Source organism: Salminus brasiliensis, chromosome 13 (genome assembly GCF_030463535.1).
Source record: "Salminus brasiliensis chromosome 13, fSalBra1.hap2, whole genome shotgun sequence".
Lineage (NCBI taxonomy): Eukaryota > Metazoa > Chordata > Actinopteri > Characiformes > Bryconidae > Salminus > Salminus brasiliensis.
Window position 1 is genome coordinate 12681645 of NC_132890.1, and position 23013 is coordinate 12704657.

Genomic DNA, 23013 nt, shown 5'->3' on the forward strand with positions numbered 1-23013 from the left:
CCCCCTCCCCTTTCTTACTTCCAAAGCAATCCCACCAAGCTCATTCACACCAATCACACTTTTCATTGCTCTCTCTCCTGTCCTCCTTCTCTTTTTGCAAAAACAAATAAACTTGCTCTTTTGCCCGACACTTTAACTTTCAGCAACAACTTACTCCGCCATTACAAAAAATACTTTGCATCTAAACACCACCAGGTCCATCTCTCTCATCTCACAAAACACAAAAACACAAACAACCTGTTCTACAGTGAATCACACATTTTTTTCAGTCTCATTCACAAACAAAAACAACAACTTGTCAGGGAGCTGACATTTACTGCTCTTTCAGGAATAAACCGACTCTGCTTTTACAGCAGCAGCAAAGGCTCACACCGGCCGGCAGACTCGGTCTTGTCAACATAAAAGTCCTTACCCAACGTCATTTCCGGAAGGAAATAAATAAAATAAAAAACGCTAAATGGAGAAATTGTACATCTCATTTGGAGCTGATGTGGACAAGATTTGTGTTCCTGGTCACAAGAAAAGCTGCTCCATTTCATTATGAAAAGTATTATCAGGCTTTTAATCTCGACGTTCCTCGCCATCTTTTCAATAAACTCTTTTATTTTTAGGAGTGAACCCTGTTGAAATATTTATGAATGGTGAAAGAAAAATTCATTTCAAAGAGGCCCCGGAATATGGTGCTGTATTTACTTTGCCGCAGTTTAATAATTAAGTTTGTGTTCTCCTTCAACTGCAAAAAAAAAACAAAAACAAAAAAAAACCCACATCAGTCAAATGCGGTTGTAAAACGGGTCAATTCTAAAATTCCAAATGTTTCTCAACAGTCTTGGCTTCTTTTATTTACACCCTTAAATTTGACATACTAAGCTACAACATGACTATGGGATAAATGCAGGGGCTACTTCCTACCAATATGGAAGCCGGGAAAACAAAACAAGAGGCTGGCACGCCGGGTGAAGCATCGCTCTCAGGTGAGTTGCGAGTTGCAGGGATGCCGATGAAGCAGGCTCGGGCTGAGTGGGCCGGCCAGCCATTTAACTAAGGGAAGTGTGTGTCGCCATGTCAAGTTCAAAGAGCTCTGTGAAGCTTCAGGGGGATAAAAGAACAACTGTTGTAGATGCACGCAGATCTGGGAGGAGAATTTTAAAAACCTCAATGCAACTGGAAATCAGCCATTCCACTTCCTAGAAAATAATTCACAAGTGGTGAAGGACTTTTGATTTGCTCCCCTCCCCGCCCCCGAAACCAGAACGAGAACCCATGAATGAAGGCCCACGACTTGAGGTTGTGTGTAACGGTGAAATAACATCACGACTGTGATGAAACGGTGCTGTTATTTCCCCACAGCTCACTCCCTTTCGTGATGTGTTGCTTTAATATGACCTAATTAAGTGATCTAAATTAGCAGGTGTTTTTTTTAAATAGCAAATATTGGGGTCGGCCCACCCAAGCGCTGTCATTATGATTGGTTGTAGTCTTGCTATGCGTTGACAACCTGTAACAGACTTTCCCCCATGTTGTCAGTTTCCTCTAACGTACACTGACCCCTACTGACAGGCTTGGGTTCCTTTTATCCACAGCATTCCCTCCACAGAGTTCTGGTTTGATATTTTTCAGTGTTTTGTAAGAATTTGGCTATAATTAAGCCAAACTACAAGTGATTGGTTTCCATCCCATGGCAGGCCATGCAGGTGGGCTTTAACGGCAATTTTCCGCTGAAAAGTTTCAACTCCTAAGACTCCACAGAGTGTATGAAATGTAATACAAGGAGGTATGTGTAAAAAAAAAAAGTGTAATGTGTTGTATATTTGTGAAAGCATAAAGTAAGATGGAGTAAAAGGAAGAAGAGCAAGTGAAAGAATGTGCATGTGAGTGCTTGAGGATGAGAAAAGCTTACAGCACCTGGTATTCCCAGGCGGTCTCCCATCCAAGTACTAACCAGGCCCGACCCTGCTTAGCTTCCGAGATCAGACGAGATCGGGCGTGCTCAGGGTGGTATGGCCGTAAGCGAAAGCACTACTTCCACTTAGCCTTTTTATAAGCATGCAGCAAAATACGCCTGCCTCTTCCACACTACACACCCCCCTCCCCTCCCCCTTCCCCTCCCCCCTTTATTCGGTGAAAGATAGACTGTGTATCACCAGCGCCTCCGAATTGCTTCATGTGGTTGTTCGTGAGGTATCTCAAATACTGAAAGCTATACGAAAACGTTCAACTACGTTGAACATCTAACGCTGGATCCGTCTATTGTACTTTACAGCTGCAGTCTTAGGGTTATTAGCTAGCTATACAGTGGGGGAAAAAAGGATTTCGTCAGTCACCAATTGTGCAAGTTCTCACACTTAAAAAGATAAGAGAGGCCTGTAATTCACATCATAGGTACACCTCAACTATGAGAGACAAAATGAGAAAAAAATTAAATCAGAAAATCACATTGTCTCATTTTTAAAGAATTTATTTGCAAATAATGGTGGGAAATAAGTATTTGATCAATAACAAAAGTTCATCTCAATACTTTGTTATATATCCTTTGTTGGCAATGGCAGAGGTCAAACGTTTTCTGTAAGTCTTCACAAGGTAGGCATACACCGTTGCTGGTATGTTGGCCCATTCCTCCATGCAGATCTCCTCTAGAGCAGTGATATTGTGGGGCTGTCGGTGGGCAACGCGGACTTTCAACTCCCTCCAAAGGTTTTCTATGGGGTTGAGATCTGGAGACTGGCTAGGCCTTGAAATGCTTCTTACGAAGCCACTCCTTTGTTGCCCTGGCAGTGTGCTTGGGATCATTATCATGCTGAAAGACCCAGCCACGTTTCATCTTCAATGCCCTTGCTGATGGAAGGAGGTTTGCACTCAAAATCTCACAACACATGGCCCCATTCATTCTTTCATGTACATGGACCAGTCGTCCTAGTCCCTTTGCAGAGAAACAGCCCCAATGCATGATGTTGCCACCCCCATGCTTCACAGTTGGTAGGGTGTTCTTTGGATGCAACTCAGCATTCACGAGTTGTGTTTGTACCAAACACATTAGCAGTGGTCTTGTAGGTCTCCCATTTTCTGATAATTGCTCCCACAGTAGATTTCTTCACACCAAGCTGCTTGCCTATTGCAGATTCAGTCTTCCCAGCCTGGTGCAGGTCTACAATTTTGTTTCTGGTGTCCTTCGACAGCTCTTTGGTCTTCACCATAGTGGGGTTTGGAGTGTGACTGTTTGAGGTTGTGGGCAGTTGTCTTTTCTACTGTTAACGAGTTCAAACAGGTGCCATTAATACAGGTAATGAGTGGAGGACAGAGAAGCCTCTTAAAGAAGAAGTTACAGGCCTGTGACAGCCAGAAATCTTGCTTGTTTGTAGGTGACCAAATACTTATTTTCCACCATTATTTGCAAATAAATTCTTTAAAAATCAGACAATGTGATTTTCAGATTTTTTCCCTCATTTTGTCTCTCATAGTTGAGGTCTACCTATGATGTGAATTACAGGCCTCTCTCATTTTTTTAAGTGGGAGAACTTGCACAATTAGTGACTGACTAAATACTGGTTGACTAAAGCAGGTCTGAACGGTATTCGGGATAGTTCAGTTTGTCACAGGTCTACACGTCTGCTTGTGCAGTCTGTTTCCCATTACAAAGCTAAAGGTACACAGACTGTCGTTGTAGCTTTGTATTCTTGCACAACGCATGGCTGTCCTGCTGTTAGCAGCTGCAGTCTGCTGCAGGCTAACTCAACGATGATGGCTGTAGTTGTGAACATATCGACATTCCTCCTAGTGTTTTTTCGTGTCCGCCCGTGTTCAGCAATAGTGACATAAGTAAAACGAGCAGATAAAACTCAGTTACATAAAACATGTCCTTTATAAAACCGGCGAGTTTCTTTAGTTAAAGCGCATCTTCAGATGGTTTCTTTTCAGTAGCTCATCTTGGAGTTTCCAGAAACTACAACTTCTGTTTTTTTTTATATCTCTGTGAAGTTAATTTAAATGAGAATGGTTAGTTATGTTTTATTCGGTGAAAGTAGACTGTGTATCACCAGCTGCTCCGAATTGCTTCATGTGGTTGTTCGTGAGGTATCTCAAATACTGAAAGCTATACGAAAACGTTCAACTACGTTGAACATCTAACGCTGGATCCGTCTATTGTACTTTACAGCTGCAGTCTTAGGGTTATTAGCTAGCTATACAGTGGGGGAAAAAAGGATTTCGTCAGTCACCAATTGTGCAAGTTCTCACACTTAAAAAGATAAGAGAGGCCTGTAATTCACATCATAGGTACACCTCAACTATGAGAGACAAAATGAGAAAAAAATTAAATCAGAAAATCACATTGTCTGATTTTTAAAGAATTTATTTGCAAATAATGGTGGGAAATAAGTATTTGATCAATAACAAAAGTTCATCTCAATACTTTGTTATATATCCTTTGTTGGCAATGGCAGAGGTCAAACGTTTTCTGTAAGTCTTCACAAGGTAGGCATACACCGTTGCTGGTATGTTGGCCCATTCCTCCATGCAGATCTCCTCTAGAGCAGTGATATTGTGGGGCTGTCGGTGGGCAACGCGGACTTTCAACTCCCTCCAAAGGTTTTCTATGGGGTTGAGATCTGGAGACTGGCTAGGCCTTGAAATGCTTCTTACGAAGCCACTCCTTTGTTGCCCTGGCAGTGTGCTTGGGATCATTATCATGCTGAAAGACCCAGCCACGTTTCATCTTCAATGCCCTTGCTGATGGAAGGAGGTTTGCACTCAAAATCTCACAACACATGGCCCCATTCATTCTTTCATGTACATGGACCAGTCGTCCTAGTCCCTTTGCAGAGAAACAGCCCCAAAGCATGATGTTGCCACCCCCATGCTTCACAGTTGGTAGGGTGTTCTTTGGATGCAACTCAGCATTCACGAGTTGTGTTTGTACCAAACACATTAGCAGTGGTCTTGTAGGTCTCCCATTTTCTGATTATTGCTCCCACAGTAGATTTCTTCACACCAAGCTGCTTGCCTATTGCAGATTCAGTCTTCCCAGCCTGGTGCAGGTCTACAATTTTGTTTCTGGTGTCCTTCGACAGCTCTTTGGTCTTCACCATAGTGGGGTTTGGAGTGTGACTGTTTGAGGTTGTGGGCAGTTGTCTTTTCTACTGTTAACGAGTTCAAACAGGTGCCATTAATACAGGTAATGAGTGGAGGACAGAGAAGCCTCTTAAAGAAGAAGTTACAGGCCTGTGACAGCCAGAAATCTTGCTTGTTTGTAGGTGACCAAATACTTATTTTCCACCATTATTTGCAAATAAATTCTTAAAAAATCAGACAATGTGATTTTCAGATTTTTTCCCTCATTTTGTCTCTCATAGTTGAGGTCTACCTATGATGTGAATTACAGGCCTCTCTCATTTTTTTAAGTGGGAGAACTTGCACAATTAGTGACTGACTAAATACTGGTTGACTAAAGCAGGTCTGAACGGTATTCGGGATAGTTCAGTTTGTCACAGGTCTACACGTCTGCTTGTGTAGTCTGTTTCCCATTACAAAGCTAAAGGTACACAGACTGTCGTTGTAGCTTTGTATTCTTGCACAACGCATGGCTGTCCTGCTGTTAGCAGCTGCAGTCTGCTGCAGGCTAACTCAACGATGATGGCTGTAGTTGTGAACATATCGACATTCCTCCTAGTGTTTTTTCGTGTCCGCCCGTGTTCAGCAATAGTGACATAAGTAAAACGAGCAGATAAAACTCAGTTACATAAAACATGTCCTTTATAAAACCGGCGAGTTTCTTTAGTTAAAGCGCATCTTCAGATGGTTTCTTTTCAGTAGCTCATCTTGGAGTTTCCAGAAACTACAACTTCTGTGTAAGACTTTTTTTTTTTTTTAATCTCTGTGAAGTTAATTTAAATGAGAATGGTTAGTTATGTTTATGTGTGCCATATTTGTGGATTTTACGAATTTAAGCGTCGGTTTCATCGATTGCAATAATATTTATGTAAATGTCCGACGCATATGTGTAAGTAACTTTTAATGTAATTATTGGAAGATATTTATGTAGTGTATCTATTTCACCCTGAAAATGTCATACTCTCCGTCACTGCCTGTTTTCCCAAAAGAGACTAAGCGAATTTGTTATGAGTAGAATGTGTATCATGGAGTTTATCCCAGCAAACATATAACCTCATAGAGGTCTGGAGGCCTCTTCAGTACATCAGGCACTTATCAGTTAGTTTCGGCTTCTCGCTGGGGAGAATAGGGAAAAGTGAAGACAACCGATGGATCATTTTCCACTCTTAATAAGTAAAGCTCAGTTATTTCTCCTGCTAACACATAGAACAGAAAAGCTTCAGTATAACGTCAGTGTTGTATCCATACAATATACTGAGGGTTAAATTAATTCATACTAGGTGTGATAAGTAACTTCATTTTCTTATTTTACATTTGATAGCATGAACATTTTACATATTTTATAGACTACACAAGTAACACAAATAAATGCAAATGCCACTTTTTGTGACAAATACAATTGACAATAATTAAGATGTATCTATTTCTATACAGACGTTTTTAAAAGATTATTTAATTTCGCATTTTATTTTATATTTCATAGTCCTTTTTTTAGTGTGGAAAAGAAGCTGTTCTTGTCCACATTCATTACAGTTTACATTTTTTTTACTCTTGATAAATGATTATTGAATATTGGGAGTAACAGGTGCTTTTTCATTCTGAAGCACAGGGAGCTTCCATTTACTGCTCTTTCAGGAGTAAACCGACACAGCAGCAAAGGCTCACACCGGCCGGCAGACTCGGTCTTGTCAACATAAAAGGCCTTACCCAACGTCGGAATATGGTGCTGTATTTACTTTGCCGCAGTTTAATAATTAAGCTTGTGTTCTCCTTCAACTGCAAAAAAAAAACAAAAACAAAAAAAAAACCCACATCAGTCAAATGCGGTTGTAAAACAGGTCAATTCTAAAATGTTTCTCAACAGTCTTGGCTTCTTTTATTTACACCCTTAAATTTGACATACTAAGCTACAACATGACTATGGGATAAATGCAGGGGCTACTTCCTACCAATATGGAAGCCGGGAAAACAAAACAAGAGGCTGGCACGCCGGGTGAAGCATCGCTCTCAGGTGAGTTGCGAGTTGCAGGGATGCCGATGAAGCAGGCTCGGGCTGAGTGGGCCGGCCAGCCATTTAACTAAGGGAAGTGTGTGTCGCCATGTCAAGTTCAAAGAGCTCTGTGATGCTTCAGGGGGATAAAAGAACAACTGTTGTAGATGCACGCAGATCTGGGAGGAGAATTTTAAAAACCTCAATGCAACTGGAAATCAGCCATTCCACTTCCTAGAAAACAATTCACAAGTGGTGAAGGACTTTTGATTTGCTCCCCTCCCCGCCCCCGAAACGAGAACGAGAACCCATGAATGAAGGCCCACGACTTGAGGTTGTGTGTAACAGTGAAATAACATAACGACTGTGATGAAACGGTGCTGTTATTTCCCCACAGCTCACTCCCTTTCGTAATATGTTGCTTTAATATGACCTAATTAAGTGATCTAAATTAGCAGGTGTTTTTTTTTTTAAATAGCAAATATTGGGGTCGGCCCACCCAAGCGCTGTCATTATGATTGGTTGTAGTCTTGCTATATGTTGACATCCTGTAACAGACTTTCCCCCATGTTGTCAGTTTCCTCTAACGTACACTGACCCCTACTGACAGGCTTGGGTTCCTTTTATCCACAGCATTCCCTCCACAGAGTTCTGGTTTGATATTTTTCAGTGTTTTGTAAGAATTTGGCTATAATTAAGCCAAACTACAAGTGATTGGTTTCCATCCCATGGCAGGCCATGCAGGTGGGCTTTAACGGCAATTTTCCGCTGAAAAGTTTCAACTCCTAAGACTCCACAGAGTGTATGAAATGTAATACAAGGAGGTATGTGTAAAAAAAAAAAGTGTAATGTGTTGTATATTTGTGAAAGCATAAAGTAAGATGGAGTAAAAGGAAGAAGAGCAAGTGAAAGAATGTGCATGTGAGTGCTTGAGGATGAGAAAAGCTTACAGCACCTGGTATTCCCAGGCGGTCTCCCATCCAAGTACTAACCAGGCCCGACCCTGCTTAGCTTCCGAGATCAGACGAGATCGGGCGTGCTCAGGGTGGTATGGCCGTAAGCGAAAACACTGCTTCCACTTAGCCTATTTATAAGCATGCAGCAAAATACGCCTGCCTCTTCCACACTACAGGGGACACGCTCACTCGCTCACCCCCTCCCCTTTCTTACTTCCAAAGCAATCCCACCAAGCTCATTCACACCAATCACACTTTTCATTGCTCTCTCTCCTGTCCTCCTTCTCTTTTTGCAAAAACAAATAAACTTGCTCTTTTGCCCGACACTTTAACTTTCAGCAACAACTTACTCCGCCATTACAAAAAATACTTTGCATCTAAACACCACCAGGTCCATCTCTCTCATCTCACAAAACACAAAAACACAAACAACCTGTTCTACAGTGAATCACACATTTTTTTCAGTCTCATTCACAAACAAAAACAACAACTTGTCAGGGAGCTGACATTTACTGCTCTTTCAGGAATAAACCGACTCTGCTTTTACAGCAGCAGCAAAGGCTCACACCGGCCGGCAGACTCGGTCTTGTCAACATAAAAGTCCTTACCCAACGTCATTTCCGGAAGGAAATAAATAAAATAAAAAATGCTAAATAGAGAAATTGTACATCTCATTTGGAGCTGATGTGGACAAGATTTGTGTTCCTGGTCACAAGAAAAGCTGCTCCATTTCATTATGAAAAGTATTATCAGGCTTTTAATCTCGACGTTCCTCGCCATCTTTTCAATAAACTCTTTTATTTTTAGGAGTGAACCCTGTTGAAATATTTATGAATGGTGAAAGAAAAATTCATTTCAAAGAGGCCCCGGAATATGGTGCTGTATTTACTTTGCCGCAGTTTAATAATTAAGTTTGTGTTCTCCTTCAACTGCAAAAAAAAAACAAAAACAAAAAAAAACCCACATCAGTCAAATGCGGTTGTAAAACGGGTCAATTCTAAAATTCCAAATGTTTCTCAACAGTCTTGGCTTCTTTTATTTACACCCTTAAATTTGACATACTAAGCTACAACATGACTATGGGATAAATGCAGGGGCTACTTCCTACCAATATGGAAGCCGGGAAAACAAAACAAGAGGCTGGCACGCCGGGTGAAGCATCGCTCTCAGGTGAGTTGCGAGTTGCAGGGATGCCGATGAAGCAGGCTCGGGCTGAGTGGGCCGGCCAGCCATTTAACTAAGGGAAGTGTGTGTCGCCATGTCAAGTTCAAAGAGCTCTGTGAAGCTTCAGGGGGATAAAAGAACAACTGTTGTAGATGCACGCAGATCTGGGAGGAGAATTTTAAAAACCATTCCACTTCCTAGAAAATAATTCACAAGTGGTGAAGGACTTTTGATTTGCTCCCCTCCCCGCCCCCGAAACCAGAACGAGAACCCATGAATGAAGGCCCACGACTTGAGGTTGTGTGTAACGGTGAAATAACATCACGACTGTGATGAAACGGTGCTGTTATTTCCCCACAGCTCACTCCCTTTCGTGATGTGTTGCTTTAATATGACCTAATTAAGTGATCTAAATTAGCAGGTGTTTTTTTTAAATAGCAAATATTGGGGTCGGCCCACCCAAGCGCTGTCATTATGATTGGTTGTAGTCTTGCTATGCGTTGACAACCTGTAACAGACTTTCCCCCATGTTGTCAGTTTCCTCTAACGTACACTGACCCCTACTGACAGGCTTGGGTTCCTTTTATCCACAGCATTCCCTCCACAGAGTTCTGGTTTGATATTTTTCAGTGTTTTGTAAGAATTTGGCTATAATTAAGCCAAACTACAAGTGATTGGTTTCCATCCCATGGCAGGCCATGCAGGTGGGCTTTAACGGCAATTTTCCGCTGAAAAGTTTCAACTCCTAAGACTCCACAGAGTGTATGAAATGTAATACAAGGAGGTATGTGTAAAAAAAAAAAGTGTAATGTGTTGTATATTTGTGAAAGCATAAAGTAAGATGGAGTAAAAGGAAGAAGAGCAAGTGAAAGAATGTGCATGTGAGTGCTTGAGGATGAGAAAAGCTTACAGCACCTGGTATTCCCAGGCGGTCTCCCATCCAAGTACTAACCAGGCCCGACCCTGCTTAGCTTCCGAGATCAGACGAGATCGGGCGTGCTCAGGGTGGTATGGCCGTAAGCGAAAGCACTACTTCCACTTAGCCTTTTTATAAGCATGCAGCAAAATACGCCTGCCTCTTCCACACTACACACCCCCCTCCCCTCTCCCTTCCCCTCCCCCCTTTATTCGGTGAAAGATAGACTGTGTATCACCAGCGCCTCCGAATTGCTTCATGTGGTTGTTCGTGAGGTATCTCAAATACTGAAAGCTATACGAAAACGTTCAACTACGTTGAACATCTAACGCTGGATCCGTCTATTGTACTTTACAGCTGCAGTCTTAGGGTTATTAGCTAGCTATACAGTGGGGGAAAAAAGGATTTCGTCAGTCACCAATTGTGCAAGTTCTCACACTTAAAAAGATAAGAGAGGCCTGTAATTCACATCATAGGTACACCTCAACTATGAGAGACAAAATGAGAAAAAAATTAAATCAGAAAATCACATTGTCTCATTTTTAAAGAATTTATTTGCAAATAATGGTGGGAAATAAGTATTTGATCAATAACAAAAGTTCATCTCAATACTTTGTTATATATCCTTTGTTGGCAATGGCAGAGGTCAAACGTTTTCTGTAAGTCTTCACAAGGTAGGCATACACCGTTGCTGGTATGTTGGCCCATTCCTCCATGCAGATCTCCTCTAGAGCAGTGATATTGTGGGGCTGTCGGTGGGCAACGCGGACTTTCAACTCCCTCCAAAGGTTTTCTATGGGGTTGAGATCTGGAGACTGGCTAGGCCTTGAAATGCTTCTTACGAAGCCACTCCTTTGTTGCCCTGGCAGTGTGCTTGGGATCATTATCATGCTGAAAGACCCAGCCACGTTTCATCTTCAATGCCCTTGCTGATGGAAGGAGGTTTGCACTCAAAATCTCACAACACATGGCCCCATTCATTCTTTCATGTACATGGACCAGTCGTCCTAGTCCCTTTGCAGAGAAACAGCCCCAAAGCATGATGTTGCCACCCCCATGCTTCACAGTTGGTAGGGTGTTCTTTGGATGCAACTCAGCATTCACGAGTTGTGTTTGTACCAAACACATTAGTAGTGGTCTTGTAGGTCTCCCATTTTCTGATTATTGCTCCCACAGTAGATTTCTTCACACCAAGCTGCTTGCCTATTGCAGATTCAGTCTTCCCAGCCTGGTGCAGGTCTACAATTTTGTTTCTGGTGTCCTTCGACAGCTCTTTGGTCTTCACCATAGTGGGGTTTGGAGTGTGACTGTTTGAGGTTGTGGGCAGTTGTCTTTTCTACTGTTAACGAGTTCAAACAGGTGCCATTAATACAGGTAATGAGTGGAGGACAGAGAAGCCTCTTAAAGAAGAAGTTACAGGCCTGTGACAGCCAGAAATCTTGCTTGTTTGTAGGTGACCAAATACTTATTTTCCACCATTATTTGCAAATAAATTCTTTAAAAATCAGACAATGTGATTTTCAGATTTTTTCCCTCATTTTGTCTCTCATAGTTGAGGTCTACCTATGATGTGAATTACAGGCCTCTCTCATTTTTTTAAGTGGGAGAACTTGCACAATTAGTGACTGACTAAATACTGGTTGACTAAAGCAGGTCTGAACGGTATTCGGGATAGTTCAGTTTGTCACAGGTCTACACGTCTGCTTGTGCAGTCTGTTTCCCATTACAAAGCTAAAGGTACACAGACTGTCGTTGTAGCTTTGTATTCTTGCACAACGCATGGCTGTCCTGCTGTTAGCAGCTGCAGTCTGCTGCAGGCTAACTCAACGATGATGGCTGTAGTTGTGAACATATCGACATTCCTCCTAGTGTTTTTTCGTGTCCGCCCGTGTTCAGCAATAGTGACATAAGTAAAACGAGCAGATAAAACTCAGTTACATAAAACATGTCCTTTATAAAACCGGCGAGTTTCTTTAGTTAAAGCGCATCTTCAGATGGTTTCTTTTCAGTAGCTCATCTTGGAGTTTCCAGAAACTACAACTTCTGTTTTTTTTTATATCTCTGTGAAGTTAATTTAAATGAGAATGGTTAGTTATGTTTTATTCGGTGAAAGTAGACTGTGTATCACCAGCTGCTCCGAATTGCTTCATGTGGTTGTTCGTGAGGTATCTCAAATACTGAAAGCTATACGAAAACGTTCAACTACGTTGAACATCTAACGCTGGATCCGTCTATTGTACTTTACAGCTGCAGTCTTAGGGTTATTAGCTAGCTATACAGTGGGGGAAAAAAGGATTTCGTCAGTCACCAATTGTGCAAGTTCTCACACTTAAAAAGATAAGAGAGGCCTGTAATTCACATCATAGGTACACCTCAACTATGAGAGACAAAATGAGAAAAAAATTAAATCAGAAAATCACATTGTCTGATTTTTAAAGAATTTATTTGCAAATAATGGTGGGAAATAAGTATTTGATCAATAACAAAAGTTCATCTCAATACTTTGTTATATATCCTTTGTTGGCAATGGCAGAGGTCAAACGTTTTCTGTAAGTCTTCACAAGGTAGGCATACACCGTTGCTGGTATGTTGGCCCATTCCTCCATGCAGATCTCCTCTAGAGCAGTGATATTGTGGGGCTGTCGGTGGGCAACGCGGACTTTCAACTCCCTCCAAAGGTTTTCTATGGGGTTGAGATCTGGAGACTGGCTAGGCCTTGAAATGCTTCTTACGAAGCCACTCCTTTGTTGCCCTGGCAGTGTGCTTGGGATCATTATCATGCTGAAAGACCCAGCCACGTTTCATCTTCAATGCCCTTGCTGATGGAAGGAGGTTTGCACTCAAAATCTCACAACACATGGCCCCATTCATTCTTTCATGTACATGGACCAGTCGTCCTAGTCCCTTTGCAGAGAAACAGCCCCAAAGCATGATGTTGCCACCCCCATGCTTCACAGTTGGTAGGGTGTTCTTTGGATGCAACTCAGCATTCACGAGTTGTGTTTGTACCAAACACATTAGCAGTGGTCTTGTAGGTCTCCCATTTTCTGATAATTGCTCCCACAGTAGATTTCTTCACACCAAGCTGCTTGCCTATTGCAGATTCAGTCTTCCCAGCCTGGTGCAGGTCTACAATTTTGTTTCTGGTGTCCTTCGACAGCTCTTTGGTCTTCACCATAGTGGGGTTTGGAGTGTGACTGTTTGAGGTTGTGGGCAGTTGTCTTTTCTACTGTTAACGAGTTCAAACAGGTGCCATTAATACAGGTAATGAGTGGAGGACAGAGAAGCCTCTTAAAGAAGAAGTTACAGGCCTGTGACAGCCAGAAATCTTGCTTGTTTGTAGGTGACCAAATACTTATTTTCCACCATTATTTGCAAATAAATTCTTTAAAAATCAGACAATGTGATTTTCAGATTTTTTCCCTCATTTTGTCTCTCATAGTTGAGGTCTACCTATGATGTGAATTACAGGCCTCTCTCATTTTTTTAAGTGGGAGAACTTGCACAATTAGTGACTGACTAAATACTGGTTGACTAAAGCAGGTCTGAACGGTATTCGGGATAGTTCAGTTTGTCACAGGTCTACACGTCTGCTTGTGTAGTCTGTTTCCCATTACAAAGCTAAAGGTACACAGACTGTCGTTGTAGCTTTGTATTCTTGCACAACGCATGGCTGTCCTGCTGTTAGCAGCTGCAGTCTGCTGCAGGCTAACTCAACGATGATGGCTGTAGTTGTGAACATATCGACATTCCTCCTAGTGTTTTTTCGTGTCCGCCCGTGTTCAGCAATAGTGACATAAGTAAAACGAGCAGATAAAACTCAGTTACATAAAACATGTCCTTTATAAAACCGGCGAGTTTCTTTAGTTAAAGCGCATCTTCAGATGGTTTCTTTTCAGTAGCTCATCTTGGAGTTTCCAGAAACTACAACTTCTGTGTAAGACTTTTTTTTTTTTTTAATCTCTGTGAAGTTAATTTAAATGAGAATGGTTAGTTATGTTTATGTGTGCCATATTTGTGGATTTTACGAATTTAAGCGTCGGTTTCATCGATTGCAATAATATTTATGTAAATGTCCGACGCATATGTGTAAGTAACTTTTAATGTAATTATTGGAAGATATTTATGTAGTGTATCTATTTCACCCTGAAAATGTCATACTCTCCGTCACTGCCTGTTTTCCCAAAAGAGACTAAGCGAATTTGTTATGAGTAGAATGTGTATCATGGAGTTTATCCCAGCAAACATATAACCTCATAGAGGTCTGGAGGCCTCTTCAGTACATCAGGCACTTATCAGTTAGTTTCGGCTTCTCGCTGGGGAGAATAGGGAAAAGTGAAGACAACCGATGGATCATTTTCCACTCTTAATAAGTAAAGCTCAGTTATTTCTCCTGCTAACACATAGAACAGAAAAGCTTCAGTATAACGTCAGTGTTGTATCCATACAATATACTGAGGGTTAAATTAATTCATACTAGGTGTGATAAGTAACTTCATTTTCTTATTTTACATTTGATAGCATGAACATTTGACATATTTTATAGACTACACAAGTAACACAAATAAATGCAAATGCCACTTTTTGTGACAAATACAATTGACAATAATTAAGATGTATCTATTTCTATACAGACGTTTTTAAAAGATTATTTAATTTCGCATTTTATTTTATATTTCATAGTCCTTTTTTTAGTGTGGAAAAGAAGCTGTTCTTGTCCACATTCATTACAGTTTACATTTTTTTTACTCTTGATAAATGATTATTGAATATTGGGAGTAACAGGTGCTTTTTCATTCTGAAGCACAGGGAGCTTCCATTTACTGCTCTTTCAGGAGTAAACCGACACAGCAGCAAAGGCTCACACCGGCCGGCAGACTCGGTCTTGTCAACATAAAAGGCCTTACCCAACGTCGGAATATGGTGCTGTATTTACTTTGCCGCAGTTTAATAATTAAGCTTGTGTTCTCCTTCAACTGCAAAAAAAAAACAAAAACAAAAAAAAAACCCACATCAGTCAAATGCGGTTGTAAAACAGGTCAATTCTAAAATGTTTCTCAACAGTCTTGGCTTCTTTTATTTACACCCTTAAATTTGACATACTAAGCTACAACATGACTATGGGATAAATGCAGGGGCTACTTCCTACCAATATGGAAGCCGGGAAAACAAAACAAGAGGCTGGCACGCCGGGTGAAGCATCGCTCTCAGGTGAGTTGCGAGTTGCAGGGATGCCGATGAAGCAGGCTCGGGCTGAGTGGGCCGGCCAGCCATTTAACTAAGGGAAGTGTGTGTCGCCATGTCAAGTTCAAAGAGCTCTGTGAAGCTTCAGGGGGATAAAAGAACAACTGTTGTAGATGCACGCAGATCTGGGAGGAGAATTTTAAAAACCTCAATGCAACTGGAAATCAGCCATTCCACTTCCTAGAAAACAATTCACAAGTGGTGAAGGACTTTTGATTTGCTCCCCTCCCCGCCCCCGAAACGAGAACGAGAACCCATGAATGAAGGCCCACGACTTGAGGTTGTGTGTAACAGTGAAATAACATAACGACTGTGATGAAACGGTGCTGTTATTTCCCCACAGCTCACTCCCTTTCGTAATATGTTGCTTTAATATGACCTAATTAAGTGATCTAAATTAGCAGGTGTTTTTTTTTAAATAGCAAATATTGGGGTCGTCCCACCCAAGCGCTGTCATTATGATTGGTTGTAGTCTTGCTATATGTTGACATCCTGTAACAGACTTTCCCCCATGTTGTCAGTTTCCTCTAACGTACACTGACCCCTACTGACAGGCTTGGGTTCCTTTTATCCACAGCATTCCCTCCACAGAGTTCTGGTTTGATATTTTTCAGTGTTTTGTAAGAATTTGGCTATAATTAAGCCAAACTACAAGTGATTGGTTTCCATCCCATGGCAGGCCATGCAGGTGGGCTTTAACGGCAATTTTCCGCTGAAAAGTTTCAACTCCTAAGACTCCACAGAGTGTATGAAATGTAATACAAGGAGGTATGTGTAAAAAAAAAAAAGTGTAATGTGTTGTATATTTGTGAAAGCATAAAGTAAGATGGAGTAAAAGGAAGAAGAGCAAGTGAAAGAATGTGCATGTGAGTGCTTGAGGATGAGAAAAGCTTACAGCACCTGGTATTCCCAGGCGGTCTCCCATCCAAGTACTAACCAGGCCCGACCCTGCTTAGCTTCCGAGATCAGACGAGATCGGGCGTGCTCAGGGTGGTATGGCCGTAAGCGAAACCACTGCTTCCACTTAGCCTATTTATAAGCATGCAGCAAAATACGCCTGCCTCTTCCACACTACAGGGGACACGCTCACTCGCTCACCCCCTCCCCTTTCTTACTTCCAAAGCAATCCCACCAAGCTCATTCACACCAATCACACTTTTCATTGCTCTCTCTCCTGTCCTCCTTCTCTTTTTGCAAAAACAAATAAACTTGCTCTTTTGCCCGACACTTTAACTTTCAGCAACAACTTACTCCGCCATTACAAAAAATACTTTGCATCTAAACACCACCAGGTCCATCTCTCTCATCTCACAAAACACAAAAACACAAACAACCTGTTCTACAGTGAATCACACATTTTTTTCAGTCTCATTCACAAACAAAAACAACAACTTGTCAGGGAGCTGACATTTACTGCTCTTTCAGGAATAAACCGACTCTGCTTTTACAGCAGCAGCAAAGGCTCACACCGGCCGGCAGACTCGGTCTTGTCAACATAAAAGTCCTTACCCAACGTCATTTCCGGAAGGAAATAAATAAAATAAAAAACGCTAAATGGAGAAATTGTACATCTCATTTGGAGCTGATGTGGACAAGATTTGTGTTCCTGGTCACAAGAAAAGCTGCTCCATTTCATTATGAAAAGTATTATCAGGCTTTTAATCTCGACGTTCCTCGCCATCTTTTCAATAAACTCTTTTATTTTTAGGAGTGAACCCTGTTGAAATATTTATGAATGGTGAAAGAAAAATTCATTTCAAAGAGGCCCCGGAATATGGTGCTGTATTTACTTTGCCGCAGTTTAATAATTAAGTTTGTGTTCTCCTTCAACTGCAAAAAAAAAACAAAAACAAAAAAAACCCCACATCAGTCAAATGCGGTTGTAAAACGGGTCAATTCTAAAATTCCAAATGTTTCTCAACAGTCTTGGCTTCTTTTATTTACACCCTTAAATTTGACATACTAAGCTACAACATGACTATGGGATAAATGCAGGGGCTACTTCCTACCAATATGGAAGCCGGGAAAACAAAACAAGAGGCTGGCACGCCGGGTGAAGCATCGCTCTCAGGTGAGTTGCGAGTTGCAGGGATGCCGATGAAGCAGGCTCGGGCTGAGTGGGCCGGCCAGCCATTTAACTAAGGGAAGTGTGTGTCGCCATGTCAAGTTCAAAGAGCTCTGTGAAGCTTCAGGGGGATAAAAGAACAACTGTTGTAGATGCACGCAGATCTGGGAGGAGAATTTTAAAAACCTCAATGCAACTGGAAATCAGCCATTCCACTTCCTAGAAAATAATTCACAAGTGGTGAAGGACTTTTGATTTGCTCCCCTCCCCGCCCCCGAAACCAGAACGAGAACCCATGAATGAAGGCCCACGACTTGAGGTTGTGTGTAACGGTGAAATAACATCACGACTGTGATGAAACGGTGCTGTTATTTCCCCACAGCTCACTCCCTTTCGTGATGTGTTGCTTTAATATGACCTAATTAAGTGATCTAAATTAGCAGGTGTTTTTTTTAAATAGCAAATATTGGGGTCGGCCCACTCAAGCGCTGTCATTATGATTGGTTGTAGTCTTGCTATGCGTTGACAACCTGTAACAGACTTTCCCCCATGTTGTCAGTTTCCTCTAACGTACACTGACCCCTACTGACAGGCTTGGGTTCCTTTTATCCACAGCATTCCCTCCACAGAGTTCTGGTTTGATATTTTTCAGTGTTTTGTAAGAATTTGGCTATAATTAAGCCAAACTACAAGTGATTGGTTTCCATCCCATGGCAGGCCATGCAGGTGGGCTTTAACGGCAATTTTCCGCTGAAAAGTTTCAACTCCTAAGACTCCACAGAGTGTATGAAATGTAATACAAGGAGGTATGTGTAAAAAAAAAAAGTGTAATGTGTTGTATATTTGTGAAAGCATAAAGTAAGATGGAGTAAAAGGAAGAAGAGCAAGTGAAAGAATGTGCATGTGAGTGCTTGAGGATGAGAAAAGCTTACAGCACCTGGTATTCCCAGGCGGTCTTCCATCCAAGTACTAACCAGGCCCGACCCTGCTTAGCTTCCTAGATCAGACGAGATCGGGCGTGCTCAGGGTGGTATGGCCGTAAGCGAAAGCACTACTTCCACTTAGCCTTTTTATAAGCATGCAGCAAAATACGCCTGCCTCTTCCACACTACACACAATTTATTTGCAAATAATGGTGGGAAATAAGTATTTGATCAATAACAAAAGTTCATCTCAATACTTTGTTATATATCCTTTGTTGGCAATGGCAGAGGTCAAACGTTTTCTGTAAGTCTTCACAAGGTAGGCATACACCGTTGCTGGTATGTTGGCCCATTCCTCCATGCAGATCTCCTCTAGAGCAGTGATATTGTGGGGCTGTCGGTGGGCAACGCGGACTTTCAACTCCCTCCAAAGGTTTTCTATGGGGTTGAGATCTGGAGACTGGCTAGGCCTTGAAATGCTTCTTACGAAGCCACTCCTTTGTTGCCCTGGCAGTGTGCTTGGGATCATTATCATGCTGAAAGACCCAGCCACGTTTCATCTTCAATGCCCTTGCTGATGGAAGGAGGTTTGCACTCAAAATCTCACAACACATGGCCCCATTCATTCTTTCATGTACATGGACCAGTCGTCCTAGTCCCTTTGCAGAGAAACAGCCCCAAAGCATGATGTTGCCACCCCCATGCTTCACAGTTGGTAGGGTGTTCTTTGGATGCAACTCAGCATTCACGAGTTGTGTTTGTACCAAACACATTAGTAGTGGTCTTGTAGGTCTCCCATTTTCTGATTATTGCTCCCACAGTAGATTTCTTCACACCAAGCTGCTTGCCTATTGCAGATTCAGTCTTCCCAGCCTGGTGCAGGTCTACAATTTTGTTTCTGGTGTCCTTCGACAGCTCTTTGGTCTTCACCATAGTGGGGTTTGGAGTGTGACTGTTTGAGGTTGTGGGCAGTTGTCTTTTCTACTGTTAACGAGTTCAAACAGGTGCCATTAATACAGGTAATGAGTGGAGGACAGAGAAGCCTCTTAAAGAAGAAGTTACAGGCCTGTGACAGCCAGAAATCTTGCTTGTTTGTAGGTGACCAAATACTTATTTTCCACCATTATTTGCAAATAAATTCTTTAAAAATCAGACAATGTGATTTTCAGATTTTTTCCCTCATTTTGTCTCTCATAGTTGAGGTCTACCTATGATGTGAATTACAGGCCTCTCTCATTTTTTTTAAGTGGGAGAACTTGCACAATTAGTGACTGACTAAATACTGGTTGACTAAAGCAGGTCTGAACGGTATTCGGGATAGTTCAGTTTGTCACAGGTCTACACGTCTGCTTGTGCAGTCTGTTTCCCATTACAAAGCTAAAGGTATACAGACTGTCGTTGTAGCTTTGTATTCTTGCACAACGCATGGCTGTCCTGCTGTTAGCAGCTGCAGTCTGCTGCAGGCTAACTCAACGATGATGGCTGTAGTTGTGAACATATCGACATTCCTCCTAGTGTTTTTTCGTGTCCGCCCGTGTTCAGCAATAGTGACTTAAGTAAAACGAGCAGATAAAACACAGTTACATAAAACATGTCCTTTATAAAACCGGCGAGTTTCTTTAGTTAAAGCGCATCTTCAGATGGTTTCTTTTCAGTAGCTCATCTTGGAGTTTCCAGAAACTACAACTTCTGTGTAAGACTTTTTTTTTTTTTTTTAATCTCTGTGAAGTTAATTTAAATGAGAATGGTTAGTTATGTTTATGTGTGCCATATTTGTGGATTTTACGAATTTAAGCGTCGGTTTCATCGATTGCAATAATATTTATGTAAATGTCCGACGCATATGTGTAAGTAACTTTTAATGTAATTATTGGAAGATATTTATGTAGTGTATCTATTTCACCCTGAAAATGTCATACTCTCCGTCACTGCCTGTTTTCCCAAAAGAGACTAAGCGAATTTGTTATGAGTAGAATGTGTATCATGGAGTTTATCCCAGCAAACATATAACCTCATAGAGGTCTGGAGGCCTCTTCAGTACATCAGGCACTTATCAGTTAGTTTCGGCTTCTCGCTGGGGAGAATAGGGAAAAGTGAAGACAACCGATGGATCATTTTCCACTCTTAATAAGTAAAGCTCAGTTATTTCTCCTGCTAACACATAGAACAGAAAAGCTTCAGTATAACGTCAGTGTTGTATCCATACAATATACTGAGGGTTAAATTAATTCATACTAGGTGTGATAAGTAACTTCATTTTCTTATTTTACATTTGATAGCATGAACATTTGACATATTTTATAGACTACACAAGTAACACAAATAAATGCAAATGCCACTTTTTGTGACAAATACAATTGACAATAATTAAGATGTATCTATTTCTATACAGACGTTTTTAAAAGATTATTTAATTTCGCATTTTATTTTATATTTCATAGTCCTTTTTTTAGTGTGGAAAAGAAGCTGTTCTTGTCCACATTCATTACAGTTTACATTTTTTTTACTCTTGATAAATGATTATTGAATATTGGGAGTAACAGGTGCTTTTTCATTCTGAAGCACAGGGAGCTTCCATTTACTGCTCTTTCAGGAGTAAACCGACACAGCAGCAAAGGCTCACACCGGCCGGCAGACTCGGTCTTGTCAACATAAAAGGCCTTACCCAACGTCGGAATATGGTGCTGTATTTACTTTGCCGCAGTTTAATAATTAAGCTTGTGTTCTCCTTCAACTGCAAAAAAAAAACAAAAACAAAAAAAAAACCCACATCAGTCAAATGCGGTTGTAAAACAGGTCAATTCTAAAATTCCAAATGTTTCTCAACAGTCTTGGCTTCTTTTATTTACACCCTTAAATTTGACATACTAAGCTACAACATGACTATGGGATAAATGCAGGGGCTACTTCCTACCAATATGGAAGCCGGGAAAACAAAACAAGAGGCTGGCACGCCGGGTGAAGCATCGTTCTCAGGTGAGTTGCGAGTTGCAGGGATGCCGATGAAGCAGGCTCGGGCTGAGTGGGCCGGCCAGCCATTTAACTAAGGGAAGTGTGTGTCGCCATGTCAAGTTCAAAGAGCTCTGTGATGCTTCAGGGGGATAAAAGAACAACTGTTGTAGATGCACGCAGATCTGGGAGGAGAATTTTAAAAACCTCAATGCAACTGGAAATCAGCCATTCCACTTCCTAGAAAACAATTCACAAGTGGTGAAGGACTTTTGATTTGCTCCCCTCCCTGCCCCCGAAACGAGAACGAGAACCCATGAATGAAGGCCCACGACTTGAGGTTGTGTGTAACAGTGAAATAACATAACGACTGTGATGAAACGGTGCTGTTATTTCCCCACAGCTCACTCCCTTTCGTAATATGTTGCTTTAATATGACCTAATTAAGTGATCTAAATTAGCAGGTGTTTTTTTTTTTAAATAGCAAATATTGGGGTCGGCCCACCCAAGTGCTGTCATTATGATTGGTTGTAGTCTTGCTATATGTTGACATCCTGTAACAGACTTTCCCCCATGTTGTCAGTTTCCTCTAACGTACACTGACCCCTACTGACAGGCTTGGGTTCCTTTTATCCACAGCATTCCCTCCACAGAGTTCTGGTTTGATATTTTTCAGTGTTTTGTAAGAATTTGGCTATAATTAAGCCAAACTACAAGTGATTGGTTTCCATCCCATGGCAGGCCATGCAGGTGGGCTTTAACGGCAATTTTCCGCTGAAAAGTTTCAACTCCTAAGACTCCACAGAGTGTATGAAATGTAATACAAGGAGGTATGTGTAAAAAAAAAAAGTGTAATGTGTTGTATATTTGTGAAAGCATAAAGTAAGATGGAGTAAAAGGAAGAAGAGCAAGTGAAAGAATGTGCATGTGAGTGCTTGAGGATGAGAAAAGCTTACAGCACCTGGTATTCCCAGGCGGTCTCCCATCCAAGTACTAACCAGGCCCGACCCTGCTTAGCTTCCGAGATCAGACGAGATCGGGCGTGCTCAGGGTGGTATGGCCGTAAGCGAAAGCACTACTTCCACTTAGCCTTTTTATAAGCATGCAGCAAAATACGCCTGCCTCTTCCACACTACACACCCCCCCTCCCCCCTTTATTCGGTGAAAGTAGACTGTGTATCACCAGCTGCTCCGAATTGCTTCATGTGGTTGTTCGTGAGGTATCTCAAATACTGAAAGCTATACGAAAACGTTCAACTACGTTGAACATCTAACGCTGGATCCGTCTATTGTACTTTACAGCTGCAGTCTTAGGGTTATTAGCTAGCTATACAGTGGGGGAAAAAAGGATTTCGTCAGTCACCAATTGTGCAAGTTCTCACACTTAAAAAGATAAGAGAGGCCTGTAATTCACATCATAGGTACACCTCAACTATGAGAGACAAAATGAGAAAAAAATTAAATCAGAAAATCACATTGTCTGATTTTTAAAGAATTTATTTGCAAATAATGGTGGGAAATAAGTATTTGATCAATAACAAAAGTTCATCTCAATACTTTGTTATATATCCTTTGTTGGCAATGGCAGAGGTCAAACGTTTTCTGTAAGTCTTCACAAGGTAGGCATACACCGTTGCTGGTATGTTGGCCCATTCCTCCATGCAGATCTCCTCTAGAGCAGTGATATTGTGGGGCTGTCG

The 23013-nt window shown here is 41.5% G+C and overlaps 6 non-coding genes across 6 annotated transcripts; all 6 read right to left on the minus strand.

The window, feature by feature from the left end:
- Positions 1 to 1893: 1893 nt before the first annotated feature.
- Positions 1894 to 2012, minus strand: LOC140575668 (5S ribosomal RNA). The gene has a single exon (XR_011980937.1). It is a non-coding gene; the product is annotated as a 5S ribosomal RNA (ribosomal RNA).
- A 6027-nt stretch (positions 2013 to 8039) lies between these two features.
- LOC140575680 (5S ribosomal RNA) lies at positions 8040 to 8158 on the minus strand. Its single transcript, XR_011980948.1, has one exon. It is a non-coding gene; the product is annotated as a 5S ribosomal RNA (ribosomal RNA).
- A 1961-nt stretch (positions 8159 to 10119) lies between these two features.
- On the minus strand, positions 10120 to 10238 carry LOC140575692 (5S ribosomal RNA). The gene has a single exon (XR_011980959.1). It is a non-coding gene; the product is annotated as a 5S ribosomal RNA (ribosomal RNA).
- Positions 10239 to 16264: 6026 nt separating this feature from the next.
- On the minus strand, positions 16265 to 16383 carry LOC140575704 (5S ribosomal RNA). Its single transcript, XR_011980970.1, has one exon. It is a non-coding gene; the product is annotated as a 5S ribosomal RNA (ribosomal RNA).
- A 1983-nt stretch (positions 16384 to 18366) lies between these two features.
- Positions 18367 to 18485, minus strand: LOC140575923 (5S ribosomal RNA). Its single transcript, XR_011981176.1, has one exon. It is a non-coding gene; the product is annotated as a 5S ribosomal RNA (ribosomal RNA).
- Positions 18486 to 22262: 3777 nt separating this feature from the next.
- Positions 22263 to 22381, minus strand: LOC140575716 (5S ribosomal RNA). The gene has a single exon (XR_011980981.1). It is a non-coding gene; the product is annotated as a 5S ribosomal RNA (ribosomal RNA).
- Between the last annotated feature and the right edge of the window lie 632 nt (positions 22382 to 23013).